General features: G+C 41.8%; 1 protein-coding gene across 2 annotated transcripts in view; it reads right to left on the bottom strand.

The window, feature by feature from the left end:
• The window catches only part of CEP128 (centrosomal protein 128), a 722,948-nt gene that overhangs the window by 632,153 nt on the left and 72,998 nt on the right, over window positions 1-17,797 (bottom strand). The gene's annotated exons all lie outside the window — the stretch shown is intronic.

The raw sequence follows: 17,797 nt of genomic DNA, 5'->3' as shown, positions 1-17,797 counted from the left end.
ACAGCCGGGTTTCAGACCAGGCAGAACCACAGAGTCAGCTTTCATATCCATCTGGGAGGGTCTACAATTCACAGTGGTCAAGAACTGAGAACCAGCCCTGTGGCTTCTGGATTTACCAGCTGCACTTGACACGGTTCATTACAACATGCTACTAAAAGACTCCACTATCTCAGAGTCAATGAAATGCTCTAAAATGAACTGCTTCTTATCTCACAGGAAGACAAAGTGTAGACCTACAGCCTTTCATATCAGCTTTTCACACGCAACACTTTCACATCCCTGAGGTGTCTACCATATCCCCAATGTTATTCTACATCAACCTAACCCACTACCAAACCAGATTAAGTCACTCACCTCACCTGTTACAACTGAGAAGATAAGAACCAAGGGCCATATGTACGAACACTTTTTCCCATAGACACAGAATGGGGAAAAACCTTTGCTACATCTGGCCCCAAATCATTTAAAAAATGGATCGCCCCGTAGACCGTTAGAACGGATGGTGAAGAAACATCGAAAGATCAATACCACAAAGGCAGAGATTATGACCTGTGGACAATGGCAATAATGCTAGCCTACCAATATATGGCCTAAAGAACTTGGGGCCCCTGCAACAACATCAAGAGAAGTTTAAAACCTATAACCATGCATTCAGACCCACACTTGATACCATGTTACCAACGTCACAAAGAGTGCTTTCTCCATAATTAAAACACAGTGTCTCATCTTCACATACCGTAGATATCAACATAAACTGCAAGCCATCCTCACAATCATAATCTCTAAGAGCAACTTTGCCAACAGGCAATACTTTGGTGCATCTGCAATAGTTATACGCAAAACACAACTCAACCTAAATGCTGCCGCAATTCTTTTTCTCTGTCTTTACCCAAGAGTACACATGCCCCTAGTGCTAAGATCTCACACTGACTACCTATAGCTAGAACGGCAAAATTCAAGGTACTCTGCATAGTCCACAAAGCCCCCCAAAGTAAAGTATAGCTATGCCTACAAGTGAAGTTGAAGCAATACAAACAGAACTCTGTGCTCCAGGTTTGCACCACTTATCATGCCACCTTAACATAAAAATCTGTAGGAGGCATTGCTTTCTCAGTAGAAGATGCCAAACCCTGAAACTTACTACCGGCCACTGTTAAAAGCACCCCGGAACACATAACGTCCGATAGCATAGCGATTTACAAGATAACCATACAAACCTGCACAACCGAATGCAGTAACCACATAAGTAGACTATAATCATAAGAAATGCCATAAAGGGAGCTAGAAAAAAGTTCAAGGCTGCCAGCATAACGAAAACCATAAAACTGAGTGTGTCTCACACTTCATCACCCACCACACTGCTACGCACTGCACTGCAGAACACGGTCCTCACTCACGACATGGAAACACGTCTCACACATGATCACAAAACAAAGACAATCTTAACTCTAACTCCAGGGCTAAACCAACATTATTGCATAAAAGTGGCTTTCTAAATAGCGCTTAAGAATGCGAACGAATCCCATTTCAAAATCTGTATGTTTTTCTTCTATATATTGTAAGAGCTAAAAGATGTACCCTGAAATTTATCGCAGTGCATAAGGAAGAAATACGATTCCCACCGAAGAATGCAGAACCTGTCAAATTGAGAATTTCCAGTTTGGAAGCATAGCAGATAGTGATGGGAAATGCTCATGCTTCCCCAGGCATTTCAAGAGGCCTAGAGCACTGTAACAAACTCTACGAACTCGGACAGCGCCAAGTACTAAAACAGGTTTCCTATCTCAGGGGAGAGGAGATGGTATCTTTCTGGTAATTTGGTGTGATGTACCATCCATCTCTGTCAGGCTCACCGCAGAGCTGAAATCAGACATGCTTCTGAATATGTTCAGTGAATGACAAAGAATGCCATAACTGTTCCCATGTTAGAGTACGGGTGCAAGTTTTCTTTCCTGGAAAAAATATCCATAACTTTACTTTTTGACGAAAACCACTCGGATATAGAGGATTAACAAGCTTTCAATAGAGAGCTTATTTTGGCGCATAAGCCCAATCATTCGGTTTGCATTGTAAGTGGTTGCAAGTCAATCAAATGTGATGCACTAGTACTTATTTTGAAACCAGCTTGAGACTTAAATCTTAAACCTCTTTGCTACTGCTTTGTAATTGGACAGAAACAGCTATAGAGTCAGCTTTACATCTCGAAATTCCATGAAGTTGGTGCAATTTTCCTATCTCCTACAGAAGGCCCTCCCATTAACAGCGAGTAGAGGATCTTCCGTGAATGAAATACTTTTCTCTAAGTTACTGACACATACTAAGCAGCAGAGAGGAGAAAGTCACTAAACCAACACTATCGCTTCACACTCTTATGCATGCACTGTTTTTTACTCATTTAGTTGGTTAAATTTAGGGTTATTTACCTATCTAATCATCCATACTAGAAGAGTAAATATTTTCTATAGCGACTGGTCATATATATATATATATATATATATATATATATATATATATATATATATATATCTCAGGAATGCAGTTTGGGATATAATAAACATAATTTAGATCGATTAGAAATTGCTAAGCGAGGTAAAAACATTTTAAAACATAAAAAAAAATATCAAACATACTGTTAAATAACTACTAACTTTTCAAAGGGATAAGAGAGGTATGATGTGAAGGAGGTGGCATTCGTATATTTCAATGAGGCGCTTGAGTGATTTCAGGACTATCTTGAAACCTGATAAGGATAGACAGGATCGAAAGGCTCAATGACTGCTAGTGTCTTATACTCTTTCGCCCATCACCTTTGTTTCAGCAATTCATAGCCCACGAAAAAAGAAGGAAAAGGAACGAATGTGGCCAGCGAATCAGCCAGGAGAGCATTCCAGAACTGGAGGTGAAGCAGAAGAAGCCAAAGAAAGCGGGATTGCAAAGACTGGCTCTTGGTCCCACAAAGAAGAGCAAAGTTGGCAGAATGCAGTGGTCGATTAGGAGCGCAACGAGAGTGAGTGTTAGGGAAAGAGACTAGCAACTCTACATTCATTACATCCAACTCAGAGGCTTGGAGCCTGAATAGGGTTCTATTACTCCAAGAAAGCCATCTTCCCTGTCTGCCGTCAGTAGTGAGAGATGGGCTTGGTACAGAAGATTATGAACTACACATGTCGCAAAGATGCGTTTTGTTAAGTGAAGAGGAAGAGTACAGTGAGCAGCTCATAGAAAGGCTGCTGAAATAATCCAACTTGTTCATGCCAGGTAAATTATTAATTAGATACAGATATTAACCCAAGTTAACAGGACTAAGCGTCAGCCTCAGCAGTAAAAGCTACTGATTAACCTAACCAAACAGTGAAGGGCCATGAAGATGCCAGTGAGATACAGGGGGAAGTAATAGGTTACTTAACCTGTAAGCATCTGTTCATGGCATGTTGTGCTGTGGATTCTCATGTTGTGCATACTCCTGCCATCTACTGTTGGGCCAGGATGTGTGCAAGTTGTTTTTCTTCGAAGAAGTCTTACGAGTCACGAGGTACTATCACTCTTCCTCTTGGTGATATTGCACATAGTCATCAACTCCATCGTAAGGTTGTTTTCACAGCACAGAGGGTGAAGGATGAAATGTGAAGTGAAGCGCTAATTAGAGTGATGTCCATGCAAAAGAGAGTAATAGATATTGCAACAGCTACAGGCATACAAGGAGGAGAGTTGATGCATGTGAATCTACAGCACAAACAGATGCTTACAGCTTAAGTAACATTTTCCATTTGAGGTATGTGTGGCTGTAGATACACATACTGTGGACACATAGCAAGTACAGGTGGTAGGTCTGTACGCCTTAAGAATGCTCATGCATTCACGTGGAAGATTAAGTTATCCTAATTCTATGACCTCGGGAGACAGACCTCAAGGTTAAGCGATTTGGGATCTAGGTGCTCGATTTCTCCATGGTTCTGTGTGAGAAGATCTGGCTTTTTGGGGAGTCTCATGCGGAACCAGTGAGAGTTTGAGCAGAGTTGTGAACCAGGGCTGGCAGGCCCATGTGGGTGCCACCAGGATGAGCATGAGGGACACCTGCCAAAGCGTCCAAATTACAAGTTGAAGAAAAGAGAGAGGAGGAAAAGCATAGGCAAATATCCCTGACTAGTTCATCCATAGTGCATCACCACTTGACTGTGGGATTCTGTAGGAGAAAATTGGGTACTTGACATTTTCTGCTGTTGTGAACAGGTCTATCTGTGGGAACCTCCATCTGTGAAAGTAGCAGAGGGGGACGTGCAGGTGGAGTTCCTACTTGTGGACCTACTGCCGCATCCTGGAGAGGAGGTTGGCAAAATCGTTGTCCACCCCCGGAAGACACTCTGCTAGCAAATTAACTTTGTGGCAGAGAGCCCAACACCGAATGTTTTGTGACAACTGTGGAGAGCATGTCCCTCCCTTGTTTCTGAAAGTAATACTTGGCTGTCATATTGTCCGTCCAGACAGGAACAACCTTGCCTTCAAGTTCATCCCATATTTATTCATATTAAGATTGCTGACTGTTTGTTGATCTTAATAAGTCATCACCCTTTACTTAAGTCCTTAAGTACTTTCACAGCTTCCAATATCATTTATTCAGTTTCTTCTTGTGTCAGCCTTTTTTAAATCCACCTACTTGCCACCACTTTGAGGCATTCTACACTGCGGTAAAATGTGCCTCTGCCTCTAGGTTGTGTTGAAAATATGTATCAATCTTCTTTCAGGTCTTTTGACTTTGTAAGTTTCTAAAGATATATTTGTTCTACACAATGAATTATCGTTAAAATGGCCCTCTCCGCAGGGTCATCCTCAGACAATTTGTCTTTCCCCCCATTTTTTTTTTTTTAACTGAGCTTGTTTTTATTGGCCTTAGTACTCTCTGCCCTTTACCACTACTAACCAGTGCTAAAGTGTTTGCACTCTCTGCTTAAAACACTGTAAAACTGGCTTACACCCAATTGGCATATTTAATTTACTTGGACGTCTCCAGTAAAGTGGCATTATATGTGCTCAGGACCTGTAATTAAATGCTACTATTGGGCCTGCAGCGCTGATTGGGCCACCCGCTTAAGTAGCCCTTTGAACATGTTATAGGCCTGCTATTGCAGTGCCTGTGTGTGCAGTTTTAAACTACCACACCAACATGCCAAAATAAACCCTTTAGCCAGGCTTAAACAAACCTTCCCTTTTTATACATATAAGTCACCCTAGCATAGGTCCTGGAAAGTCAGAGGGCAGAGTGAAGTGCATTTAAAAGGTAGGACATGTGCCTTTAAGTTTTGCATGTCCTGGTAGTGAAAATTTCTTAAATTAGTTTTTCACTACTGTAAGGTCTATCTCTCCCACAGGATAACACTGGAGTTACCTTATTACATTTTAAAAGTTAAATTTCAAAATGGGAAGAGATACCCCCTTTATGTCTGGTGGCTCTGGAATCACAATTTAAAATCACAACTTATGGTTTAGTCAGAATTTAAATTGCAATTCTGAAATGCCACTTTTAGAAAGCTGGCATTTTCTTGCAGTTGCCATTTGGTGCCTGGAGCTGGTCTTTGGTCACATGACCGGGTGTAGCTGACAGTTGGGCTTTGTGTATACCTCCTAGACAGCCACACAATGGGAGATTTGGTATGGCTGGATGGGCGATCACTGGCAAGATGGGAGCGTAGAGCTGGGTCCAACCTCACTTACACTTGAATAGGCTGAGCCCAGTCTCCACACAAAGGGCTTAACCATCCTACACTGTCACTTTATCCAGCTTGTAACCCTTTCAGGTAAGGTATGAAATCCCATGCACCCTAAAGCCACTGTCTGGAAGCTTCGCCCACCATCCAGAACCAGGATACCTGTGTATAAAAGAACGACCATAGACACTATCACTTCAGTACACTTCTGGACCTATGAATACTCTGACAGAAAGAAGGACTGCTTTGCTGATGAAAGGACTGCCACTCTGCTGGGCTGCTGCTCTGAAGGAGCTGCTGCCTTGCTGTGCTGACCTGCTGCCCTCTTGCTTAGAGACGAAGAACTGGACCTGGAACCCTTATTGAACCCAGGACCCCACTGTGACTCAAAGGACTAGTCTGCTGGCCTCCTGGTCTGAGCCTCAGGGACACAAGAGGCTCCACACTGCTCTGGAACTGTCGTCAACGAGTTTCTGCCCCTCAGTGGTGTCTCTGAGGCCCTGAATCCTTGGTGTTGGTCTCAAGCTTTTGAAGTCGAGCTTCTGGGCTCTTAGCCACCGGGAATGGGCCCGGGTACCCCAAAACGGAGGCACTCGCACAGAAAACCAGCACAAGCCGCGCAAGCTTGTCGCTTCGCACAGCAAGCATTGATCGCTCGCAGGGAGCACCAACGTGAGACTCCTGCCTGCTCAGGCTGCTCTGCGCGCCCCGCTGACCAGCGACTCTCTCCTTGCTCCCAGCGACCTTCTTCAATGCGAAGGGAACTCTTAATACAAAACTTGAGAAGGTAAACCTTCAGTGGGACTAATCTGGGACTGTATTCGACCTGGGCTACACTGCGGTCAGTTTGAACTTTTGAATTTGACATGGTCCAGCGCACCAGATAGCCGTGGTTGACCTTTTATGATTTTGGGCGCTATTTTGCAGGTTATTCTTTCAAAAAAATCAGGACTCCGGTTCTACTGATTAGTTTTTTGTTGTTTTGGTTTTGTTTTATTTATGAAATTCTACTCTATTGTTCTAACCTGGTGTGGGATACTTTCTGTGTGATGTTTTCACTGTTTTACTGTTTGAAGTGTTGTACAAAACTTTTCACATTGCCTCCAAGTTAAGCTGCACCAAGCTATGAGGGGGTGAGCACAGATTAATTTGGGGATTGTCTGTGCCTTGACCTGACTAGTACTGTGGTTGCTGCTTGACCAGGGCTCACACCCCAACCAATCCACAAACCAATTTGAAACAAATGTATACCCTGTAATTGTTTTGTGCGCATGAACATGTTAAACTGTAAAAGCATAGCTTGGCTGCAGACATTTAGTCAGTTCTGCAAAGTTAAGTTCAGTGGAATATACTTTATTGTCACTTCTTTAGGGAATAACGAGTAAATAGGTATCCACAAATGTCCTTTTCTGCATACTTGCCAGAACAACTCTTTCTGTGACTCCTGCAGAGGTTTTGCTTTTGGATCCATCCAAAATGGAATCTAGCACCTTGTTACAGTCGCCCGATACAAATCAGCCATATCCTAATGAGAGATTGTACAGACGTTTTGAAAGGTCATCACTTGGCTGTAGGCAGAGAGAAGTTATACATTGGACCTCTCTATTGTTACTCATGGCAATCTGGGAAAGTAGTCCTGAACTTGCGCAGTACCTGCCATTTTATCATCACTGCTACTTATTAGATTCCTGGTCGTAGTAAAGTATATTTGTCCGCTCATTTTTGTCCAACCATCCCATGTTCTTCACTGCTCAGATGAATTTCATGGAAGAAAGCCACATATAGTTTGTATAATATATTTGTTGCTTTGAAGGAGGTATTTACCCAATTCATATTACACTTCAGTACTTGGATTGGCCGACTAGCCACTCCAGGTTTTTTTAAAGTATCCTTTTTTCCTTATCGTGCTTCACCATTATTATCGGTATCTCTTGTCTTTTAATCAGTGTGTTAGTGTTCACGCTCACTTTGCTTTTTGATCTTGTGGTGCATCTTGCGTTCTTGTTTGCAGATCTTGAAAAAGCTGCTTATCTTCCAGGCAAACCAGCTTCAGAATTAATTTATTCACGCAGTGTTCCACTCCATCTTCTTGCTAATCCCGCTTCATCTGTTCTGGCTCATCTATTCCACTCTTCATTCAGGCATGTCCCATCCGGTTTGTTTTTGTAGTTTCAGAGATCATGATGTGTTACTTTCAAAACCGTGGTCCCGGTGTCACAGTTCTACTTTTGTCACTAATGTATCCTGGTTTCCTCTTCATATGAAATCGGAGGCAAATGAGTGCAGAACACCAGAATTACCTAATGTTTCTCTCTACAATTTCCTATTCAAATCTGTCAACTGAAATGTCACTTTTCATCGAACAACATTTTGGTAAAAAAACAAATCTTATCCCTTCCCCAACAGTGTTTGCATTTTGCAAACAATAGCATCTGTCTTTTCCAATAAGGCCCTCATTATAAGTGGAGGCAGCTGGACCGAGGGGAGGTATAGAGGAATCCCCCAGACTACTAGACCTCGTAGCTGTATTTAATCACACTCTAGAATTGGAGGACATAAGGAATGGTGATGGCCACACAGGTTGGATGGATTCAGTTACTGATATCCCTATATCAGTTAATCACTCACCTGTCATTAAAAGGAGTAAACGATGCAGGCAGCGGGCTGTTAGCGGACTAGGCCCTATAATGCCATCTATTCCTGAACCCATTCACTGGAATATTCTTATATTTGCCTTTAATGATCTGCTTAAACCACTTAGAGATAAACTCGAAGGGGAGGAGGGGAAAATAATGGCTGTGTGTCAGAAACTTTCTATGCCATTGGTGGCTCCTATTTCCCAAACGACTGTTGTACAGAATGCTACACAAAACGAGTCAAGCCCCATAGTTATACAGCAGGACATAGAGCCTATAGATGAAGTTGGTTTAGTCCTGAGCCCTAGGCGGAGGCATAACACTATTGAAGACCGAAGGGTGGCCTATGGCGAAGGCCAATTTAGTGGACAGTGTACATTATTAGCAAGAAGCCGCACGGCTTGGCACCGGACAGCTCAAGATCCACTACAAATTTTAAAGCACCTAGTATGCCGCAGTCAGGCAATATATTGAACTCAACGAGCACTGCACCAGCCTTGTTGCAACTGAGGGAGGATCCTCCAACTATTAATTTACCACCAGAGTGTTGCCCCAATTCAATTATCATGGCCAATGTTCCTCCTTTACTGCCCAGTCAGAGTGAACCCCAAGGGACTCTGAAGAATGAAGTATTACATTGGTTGTTTCAAAACAACTTATTTACAATAGATAATGCCCACCAGATCATCCTAACTCGAAGGGTAACCTGGGTGGTCTCGTTAGAGAAAGAGTGTGGGGTAGATTGTATAATTATCAACTTTAGGAGCCCTAGGCTTGTGAGGGACATCTTATTTAGGGCTACCTTCCACCCACACCATGTTAAATCTCCATCATTGCTCCCGTTGGGTGCATTCTAGCGACATTTGCAACCTGTACAATCAGGGCACCCCCGGTACATCACTATTCTGTGCCAATTTTTTTTTTTTATCATAGCCCCTCAGTGCCACTAAGCAATAGATTTCAGGCTTGAGTACACTTTCAGACTTTCAGATAACGATTGACAAAAATATAGGGGACACGCAAATAGTCTAAAGAGGGGGGTCTAGTATGGTGAGGTTTACTGGAAAGATAACGTCTACTGGTGTTAGCAATGTCTTCATAGAGACCCTGGGGACAGAAGAGTCAGACTCTGAAGCCTGTACTAATAACTCATAGGAAACTAACTGGAAATGTGCTATGTACCAATAGCCAAATAGAAGCAAGGAACGGCGAAAGAGAGTTCATTAGAAATATTAAAGAGCGCAATAACTTTGCTACATGAAATGTTCAAGATCTACGTAATACGAATGAGACAAAGGAGTGGGGTAATATCATTAATAAACTTGACCTGGTATATATTAAAGAAACAATGTGTGTTTCCCCGGGTCATATGCAAGGATTTACCTCATACTTCTTGCCAGCTATCCATTCCTAATTAGGGGGGGGGGGGCAAAGGAGGGGCTCCAGGTGCTTATTTCAAATAAACTCCCTATAGTGGTTAAAAAGATGGGAGACCCCAAACTTTCAACTGTTATGGCTGAAGTAAACAAGTATGACCAATGTGGTATTAATTATTTATTATAATAATGTTATTGATTCTACCCGCAGTAGAGTAGCTCATGCTCTAAATCAGAACCTGCATAAATTCCTGTGTTCTATTCATTCTAATGTTATAATTCTATTGGTTGGTGATTTTAACATCCAATCATGTTCCTTACCAATATCCCGAATATATGGGCTAAACAGTTATGAGGGGGTATGGTAGAGTATGACCATTTCTATCATAATGATTATGGAGAGGCGCTCAATATGATTCGGTCAAAATATGATTTGATGTTAATAGAATGTAAACAAGGTATTAATGGTGAGGTAATACCATCATTTAGAGGTACTAATTCCCCATATGTAATTAATCATATTGTAGTATCATCATTTGCATTTTGGGGCCCCAAGGAAGAGTTCCATATTACTGTGAACCAGGTAGAGGCACATAGAACAAATGGGGTGAGACTGAAATGGAAAGACATAGATCGAGCTGATCTTTTACAGAATATTGTACGAGGGTGCTCGGCTGAAATGAATTACTGCCTACAAGAGGAAATAGAACCCTCACGGCTGCTCAGTAGTTTTAGTAAAGTTATATCACATTCTAAGGGTCTTCTGACATATTACCCCCAATTTAGGCAGACTGAGAAGAATAAAGGGTGGTTTGACCATGCATGTACGAAAGCCAAGGGGGTCTTAAACTAGCCCTTAATACATCCCCCAGAGACCCAATGGCAATCAGGTCACTGCGGGTAAAATACAGGGAAGCCCTGGAGCGAATAAAGAAAGAAAGAGTTGAGGGAAGAGACATGGACAAATCTGGTGCTAGTGGCAGATTTAAATAATGCTGAATTGTTCTGGGAAATAGTAAATGCCCCTTTTCTGACCAAATGGGCGCCTCCAGAACTGGGTTCTAGTGTATGTTGTGTAGCATGAGTGGACCACTTTTCAGAGGTCTTTAAGAAAAGGAGTGGGACAGCAGATATAACTAGGCAACTGGAGCTAGGGTTTCCCAACCACTTACAAATCACCATAGATGAGTTTTTATCAGCTATCTCAGTTAGTGCCGGGGACAAGGCCCCATGCCCGGATGGGGTACCGGTGGATGTTTTTAAATATCAAAGTGATTTTTGGGTACCTATTTTGACTAGGCTGTTTAATATAGCAATGACAGGAGAAATCCCAATGTCTTGGACTATGTCCATTATTATACCTATAAATAAGAAAGGTGACAAAGCTGATCCCAAAAACTATCACCCAATATCATTACTGGACTCATCCATGAAAATTTTTAGTAGGGTAATTTTGGCAAGACTTAATGACTTAGGGCCAGATGTAGCAACTTAAAAATTTGCGAGGTGCAAAGTGCGAGTCCATGCGACTCGCAATTTGCACCTCGCAAATTGGTATGCAGTACGGTGTCTCAGACACCGACTGCAACTCGCTATGGGGTCGCAATGACCCACCTCATGAATATTCATGAGGTGGGTCGCAAATTGCGGCCCCATAGCGAGTATAGGCACTCGCAAACATGGAGGCCTGCTGTCGTCAGCAGACCTCCATGTTCGTGACTGGTTTCAATAAAGCAGTTTTTTTTTTTTTTTTTAAGTGTAGCCCGTTTTCCTTAAAGGAAAACGAGCTGCACTTAAAAAAAAAAACGAAACCTTTAGTTTCGGTATTTTTTCAGGGCAGGGAGTGGTCCCTGGGACCACTCCCTGCCCTGAAAAAATATTTTTGGGTCCATTCACAAAGTGGAAGGGGTCCCATGGGGACCCCTTCCAATTTGCGAGTGGGTTACCATCCACTTGAAGTGGATGGTAACTTCGATACCATTTGCGACCGCGTACGCGGTCGCAAATGGTATTGCATACCACTCAGACTCGCAAATAGGAAGGGAACACCCCTTCCTATTTGCGATTCTGAAATGCATATTGCGAGTCGGTACCGACTCGCAATATGCATTTCTGCATTGGGAAACGCGTTTAGCGAGTCGCAAACGGCAATTTTTGCCGTTTGCGACGCGCTAAACGTTTCCTACATCTGGCCCTTAATGACTGGGCATTGGATAATAATATTCTTTCACTTGTCCAGTTTGGATTTAGGACAAGACTGGGCTCTATTGAGCAGTGTGTTAACTTGGAACTGATCATAGGGAAGTATACAAAGGCCAAAAAAGGGGCTCTCTACCTCTGCTTTGCAGATCTTAGTAGTGCCTTCGATTTAGTTGAGCATGCCCTTCTTTGGACCACACTACTGGACATGGGTGCCCGAAGGTATATCATTGACTTAATTGCCCACCTTTATGCAGAATTAACATGCAAAGTCCAGTTTGGCCAACTGGGAGAGTGCACTCCCCCTTTTAAAATTGGAAGAGGTATTCGCCAAGGCTGTGTACTGGCCCCATTACTGTTTTCTCTATATTTTAATGGGGTGGACAAGTTCCTGCAGGAAATTCAGGCGGACCCCCCCCCCCATATGTGGCAGGGTGTCCCGTACCCGCATTACTTTATGCTGATGATGATGTCCTGATTTCTAGGACCCCACTGGGGCTCCAAAAACTAATGGATGGTCTAGAACAGTTCATGACCTCAAAGGGTATGGTGATTAACAAATCTAAAACTTTTACTAGGTCCTGTGGCCAAAGGTTTAAGAAATGCAGGAGTTGTTATATCCATGATACAGAGATTACCACTGTAAATTATTTTAGTTACTTGGGTGTATTGTTCGAGCAATGGGCTAAGGGAACAACATATTTACTCTAGAAAGGATAAGTTAAGAAGGAATTCAGGTGCCATTTTTAGATTTGCTAGCAATTTAGGGAGTCGCCCCATTTCCACTATGGTAAATATCTTTAGGGCTAGAGCTTTGTCCACTGTAGTTTATGGAGCCGGGCGTATGGGGGTACAGAAAAAGCACCCCTTTACAATTAGAAGAAAATCATTTTTTTAAACGTTTGCTATGTTTACCTACTTCAGCATCTAATTGGATAGCACACCAAGAGGTGGGCCTCCAATGTTTGGAGGGCGTGCTGTGGGTGAGCCCCTTGCTCCTATGGCGTAGTATTTGGTCCAAGGAGGAAAATGTTTTCAGTAAGCAAATTATTCTAGACTGTTTAAAACTGGATAATGCTATGCGTATCCCATGGCTCCCTTTTACTGATTCCTCGTTCAAATCCGTATTCAATATAAATATGAAATCAGACCCAGAGGAAGTGCGGATATTATCAAAGAAATGTATAAAAGACACTTTTTTGTAATACAGGGTTGACAGTAGGAAAACAAATGAATCCATAAAACCCACTGTTTGTGTATATATATGTCCCTTTCACTGGAGGAAAGTAGAGAAGGATACCAACTTGGTGTTACTAATATGCAGCACCGGTTCGTTCTGAAAAGATTAAGACTGGGTATAGTGCATCATTTAGTAGTATTTACTAGTATGAGGTCTTGTCCTCTTGAGACATTTAGTTGCCCCTGCGATGGGATAAGCAAACAAAGCACTCTGTTATTTTGCAAGTTTTATGAACATCCTAGAATTTATCATCTAAAATCCCTTTTTAGAAAATATAGCATAAGAACCCATCTGGTGGCATTGGAATTTTTTTTAACACTTAACAATACAAGTGTGTTATAGGGTGGCATTATATGTATTAAATGCCATACAAGTCAGGAAAAGCTTTGTTTTTATTTCCGGCGAAACTGTATATGAGCAAAAAACTAGCTTTTTATTATTCTTTTTTTTTTTTATAATTGTTATTGTAAATTTGGGGGGGCAGTGTTAATGTTCTTATTTATTATAGATTTATATTTTTTATCATTAGCTGGTATCTGAATTAGGATATGAATATGTCGAATATGTACTTATATATTTATGTACTTTTATGGCTATTTTGTATTGGCTGAATAAAGTTGATGACTGAGTGGCCAATATATTCCAATGGGACCAGACACAGAAGTTACTACTCTTATTAAATTATGATATTTGTGGGAACACTGCTGATTGGTTTATTTTCACCCAGACGTTTTGGCTGCCTAAAGTAGCCGAAACCTCAAGGGTGGGCAATCTGGGGCAAAATGAGAAAATACTGGAAATCACCTGAACTTACCATTTACACTAGTAATTCCTCACCTTTTATTGGACCCCCAGGGTCCAACTTGTAAGGGCCATATTTTCCCCTTCCCCAATTTTAACAGGTCCCTAGATGTTGGAAAGTGTGGGTGTAGGGAAATACCAGCCATTCTTCAAGCCACTCGGAATGAGGGCCTAAGTGGAGGAACCTCGCAAGCACAGACATCAGATACATTGCTTAATATTGCAGGATTTCATTCATTCAGAAATTCTTCATATTTGAAGATCTCCAGTCACGCAATTTATCCTCATCGATTTTGACATCCATTTTATTTATTTAATCAGCTTAACCGGTCAACTTCTTTGCTTCTGACTTTGTATTCCACTTGAGAAAGACACATATGTGCTGTTCACCTAACCGGGGAGTTCAGATATAGTTTCTATTGACCTCTTTTTGAAATTTCTGATTTGTGACACCATTTGTATTAGGTAGATGACCTTCACCCACCCTCTTTTGTAGGACAACATAACCTTCACAGGAGCAGCAACAACTCCTATGTAATGTACAGATTTGTACAACTGTTACACGCTCAGGTATTGATTGTTACCTTATTTCCTTTTTATTTCATGGTTCCTACATATACTCTCCAATCTATTATGCCTCCTGTTTATTGTTTTCTTACTGTGTTCTTGTAGATTACTGGGGAAGGACTTGATAATGTGTAAAATGTACTTTGATTACCTGAGTCAGGAGAGGCCAGTCATTACTGACCTTTGGAAGGCTTGCTTCTTTAGGTCTGATGTTAGCCAAGACCTTTTGATTTTATTAAACTTATATGTAGAACATACTTATGGGGCGCTCAAACAGTACTCTTCATCATTTGGCCTGTTAATGTGCCATTTACATTTTGTATCTGCCCTCTCCAACATACAGCATGAGGAAGTGGGTCAGCCCACATCAGCCATTGGCTAACTTCACTGAGAGTGACCGCATTATCCCTTTACACAAGGAACACATCTTTTCTCAGTAGTTCCCTTCATTGCCAGGAAGTACAAGAGCAATGAATGCTTTTTGAGACCCAGAAAATTGTTCAGTGTTTAGCTGTGTTTTTTAAATTGACATGGTCCAGTAGTTTCTCAAACTATTAAGTTTTGCAAAACCCATCACAAAACAAGCATGGGCAAAGCCAAAAGGCTGGCAGTGAAGGCAGATCTCTTGCTTTGCCAATGCTTGTTATTTTTCATTTTGCTGTCCATTATGAAGCCCTTCTTCAGTTTCTTTGAATGTTAATTGCTACCACGCTCCTTTTCACATAACCATTTTAGGTTTTGGGACTTGCACCATCCATAACAAAAAGGTTGGATTCTATAGTTATTTTAAGGGGCTAAGTCATTTTCTTCAGCCTTTGACTTCATTTACCTTAGAACGTTCAGCCACTGGCTTGCAACATAGTCAACCATATCGTGGTTCAGCCCACATCTGTAATTTGGTGTCATTGCATTTCTGTTGGCTGTTTTTGTGTGCCGTTCTGCCTCCAATGGATACTTTAAAGTCTGCAAACGAACCTAACATCACTGGGGTGTGAATCCTGATAAAAGCACCTAAAAGATGGATGGTATTGAAAAAGAAAGCAAACATTTCTTTTGCAGTCTCTCTAGAGACAGCTTTAGTCATCTGCTGCAGACGGCATTGTAATCAATACTTCTATACTTTGTATAGTAGGCTACGTGAGTGCTTATGCGTGGATTGATTCTCTGAGTATATCACCTTGGAGGTCCTGATTCGACGACTTTCCTCCGTATTATTGTGTTAGTCCCACTTCAAGAGCACTTATATTTGATTTTGATAGTTGACTATCTTTTCACTGCTGCCGTCATGGAATGATATTTTTTTTAACCATCATTTGTGATTCAGCACTCCTGGGGGGTGCATGTCCTGCTCCCTTCTCTCGTTAAAACTGATCAAGCACAAGCTTCAATTCCTTCCTTCACTCCCCACTCCTATGTCTCTCGTTCTCCATGCCCCAGTCATCTTTTATTTCTGCTTCCCTCCAACATCAAACAATGCTGAGGTTCGGTGTCACATTTTCTCTCCCCTTCCTCTAATCTATCCCAGCATTCTCTCCCTTTCTCGCAGCCCCGTTCTGCCACCACAGGCTTGCTGCTATTGGCTTTGCATGAGAAAAGAAAATAATTGCAGCTGGCCATCTTGGATGTGTATTCTTTTTATACTATCAATACGGTCACCATGGTATCAATATGGTCATCTGTTCTCCATAATTCTAGCAACAGTTCCTCAAACAGGATCCCCCAGACCACTGTCTAGAAGAAAATGAACATCCAATGATATTTTCTTGGTTTGACAGTGTTTATTCACAAAATCCTATGTATTCTAAACAGTCCCAGTTCAGCATTCAGGCATGCAACAGATCTTTACTAGTCATCCCCACACTACTTCAGACTCCAGTGTCGAATAATATCCTCCCACTGAGCAGCCCATGATTCAGTGGGTTTCTAATAATCATTCTATCCTTCCTATAGAGAAAGTTGAATGCTGGGAATGGGTTTTTATGTAGGCTTCATTTGGTCTCCCTTTTTTATTGTTTTCTCAATTGCAATTATTTTGTCCAGTTATAATATTTCCTATATGTGCAGGTTCATCAGACACTTGTAGTTATCTTTAATGATGTTCAACAGTACCCCAACTACACACCCTTCAAAGAATTCAAACAGCGAGGTCTTGGTTAGTGTGGAGGGTAATGCGCATGGCCCTTATTTTTCCTGCTCAGACATTTCCCAAGGGCAAAACTCATAAATGGGAAAGAAAAATGAAGAGAAAGATGGAAAGGTGGCACAAAGGGAGAGAACAACAACAAGAGCAACAACGTATGCTTAATTCCGTCATGATCTTCAGAACTTGGGAGTAGGTCTGGTATTGCAGAAAAGCGTACAGAAGTCCTGAGCTCCACTTGAGATGAAATGCCTCTTCAAGCGAGAGTTGCTTTGCAAACCCTAGCATGCAGAAGTGCCGACATTGCACGTTCTTGGCAGTGCTGAACAGATTTAACCAAGGTCCTACGAAGTCGCATAGGTCTAATACAGTGCGAAGTCCTCAGTCCTTCTTCAGCACTAGAAAGTAGCAGGAATAGCAACCACAACCTACTTCTGATGTCAGTTCCTCCTAAATAGCTAATTCGGCCAGAAAAGCCTGTACTCCCTGACGCAACAGGGAGAGGTGATCCTCAGTCTGCTGATCTGAAGATGGTGGCATGAGTGGCGGATTTCCGTGAATGGAAGAGTATAACCCCACTGAACAACGTAGATTACCCAGTTGTATGAGGTTGTAGACTTCCAGCGTTGCATGTGGTGCTGAATACTACTGCAAACCGGTTGCCCATGATGGTGAGAGGGCATATTAAAGGGGTTGGAAGGCTGTGACCAATATTGTTCACTATAACCCTTAGTGAAAAAAAACATATCCAAAGCATAGTCCAAGACACAGAAACCTAGTGAAGGAAATTATACACTTGGTTAAAAAAATACTCTCTGTAGACTCTTGCAGGGTCTCAGCAGCACTGTGAAAAGCTCTAGTGTCTCCATTTAAGAATTCAACTTACAAAATCTTTAGAAATTTGTATAGCATATATCCATACTACCATAGAGGACACAACTGTATGTAGTTGCTGATGCAAGGCTTTATCTTCTAAATGCAGAACAATAATTCCTATTGCAGAAGATTCTAGAATGCTTACTATTGGCGATTGTCAGAGACTCAGAAATGGATAAAGAGATCTATGATTTTCTTTACACTGATGACCCCTTTCAAATTGGAATAAGCTTGAGTAAATTTAGGCAAACTAGCGGCCC

The sequence above is a fragment of the Pleurodeles waltl genome, chromosome 9 (genome assembly GCF_031143425.1).
Source record: "Pleurodeles waltl isolate 20211129_DDA chromosome 9, aPleWal1.hap1.20221129, whole genome shotgun sequence".
NCBI lineage: Eukaryota > Metazoa > Chordata > Amphibia > Caudata > Salamandridae > Pleurodeles > Pleurodeles waltl.
The sequence above is the reverse complement of the archived record's forward strand: the minus strand, read 5'-3'. Positions and strand labels throughout refer to the sequence as shown.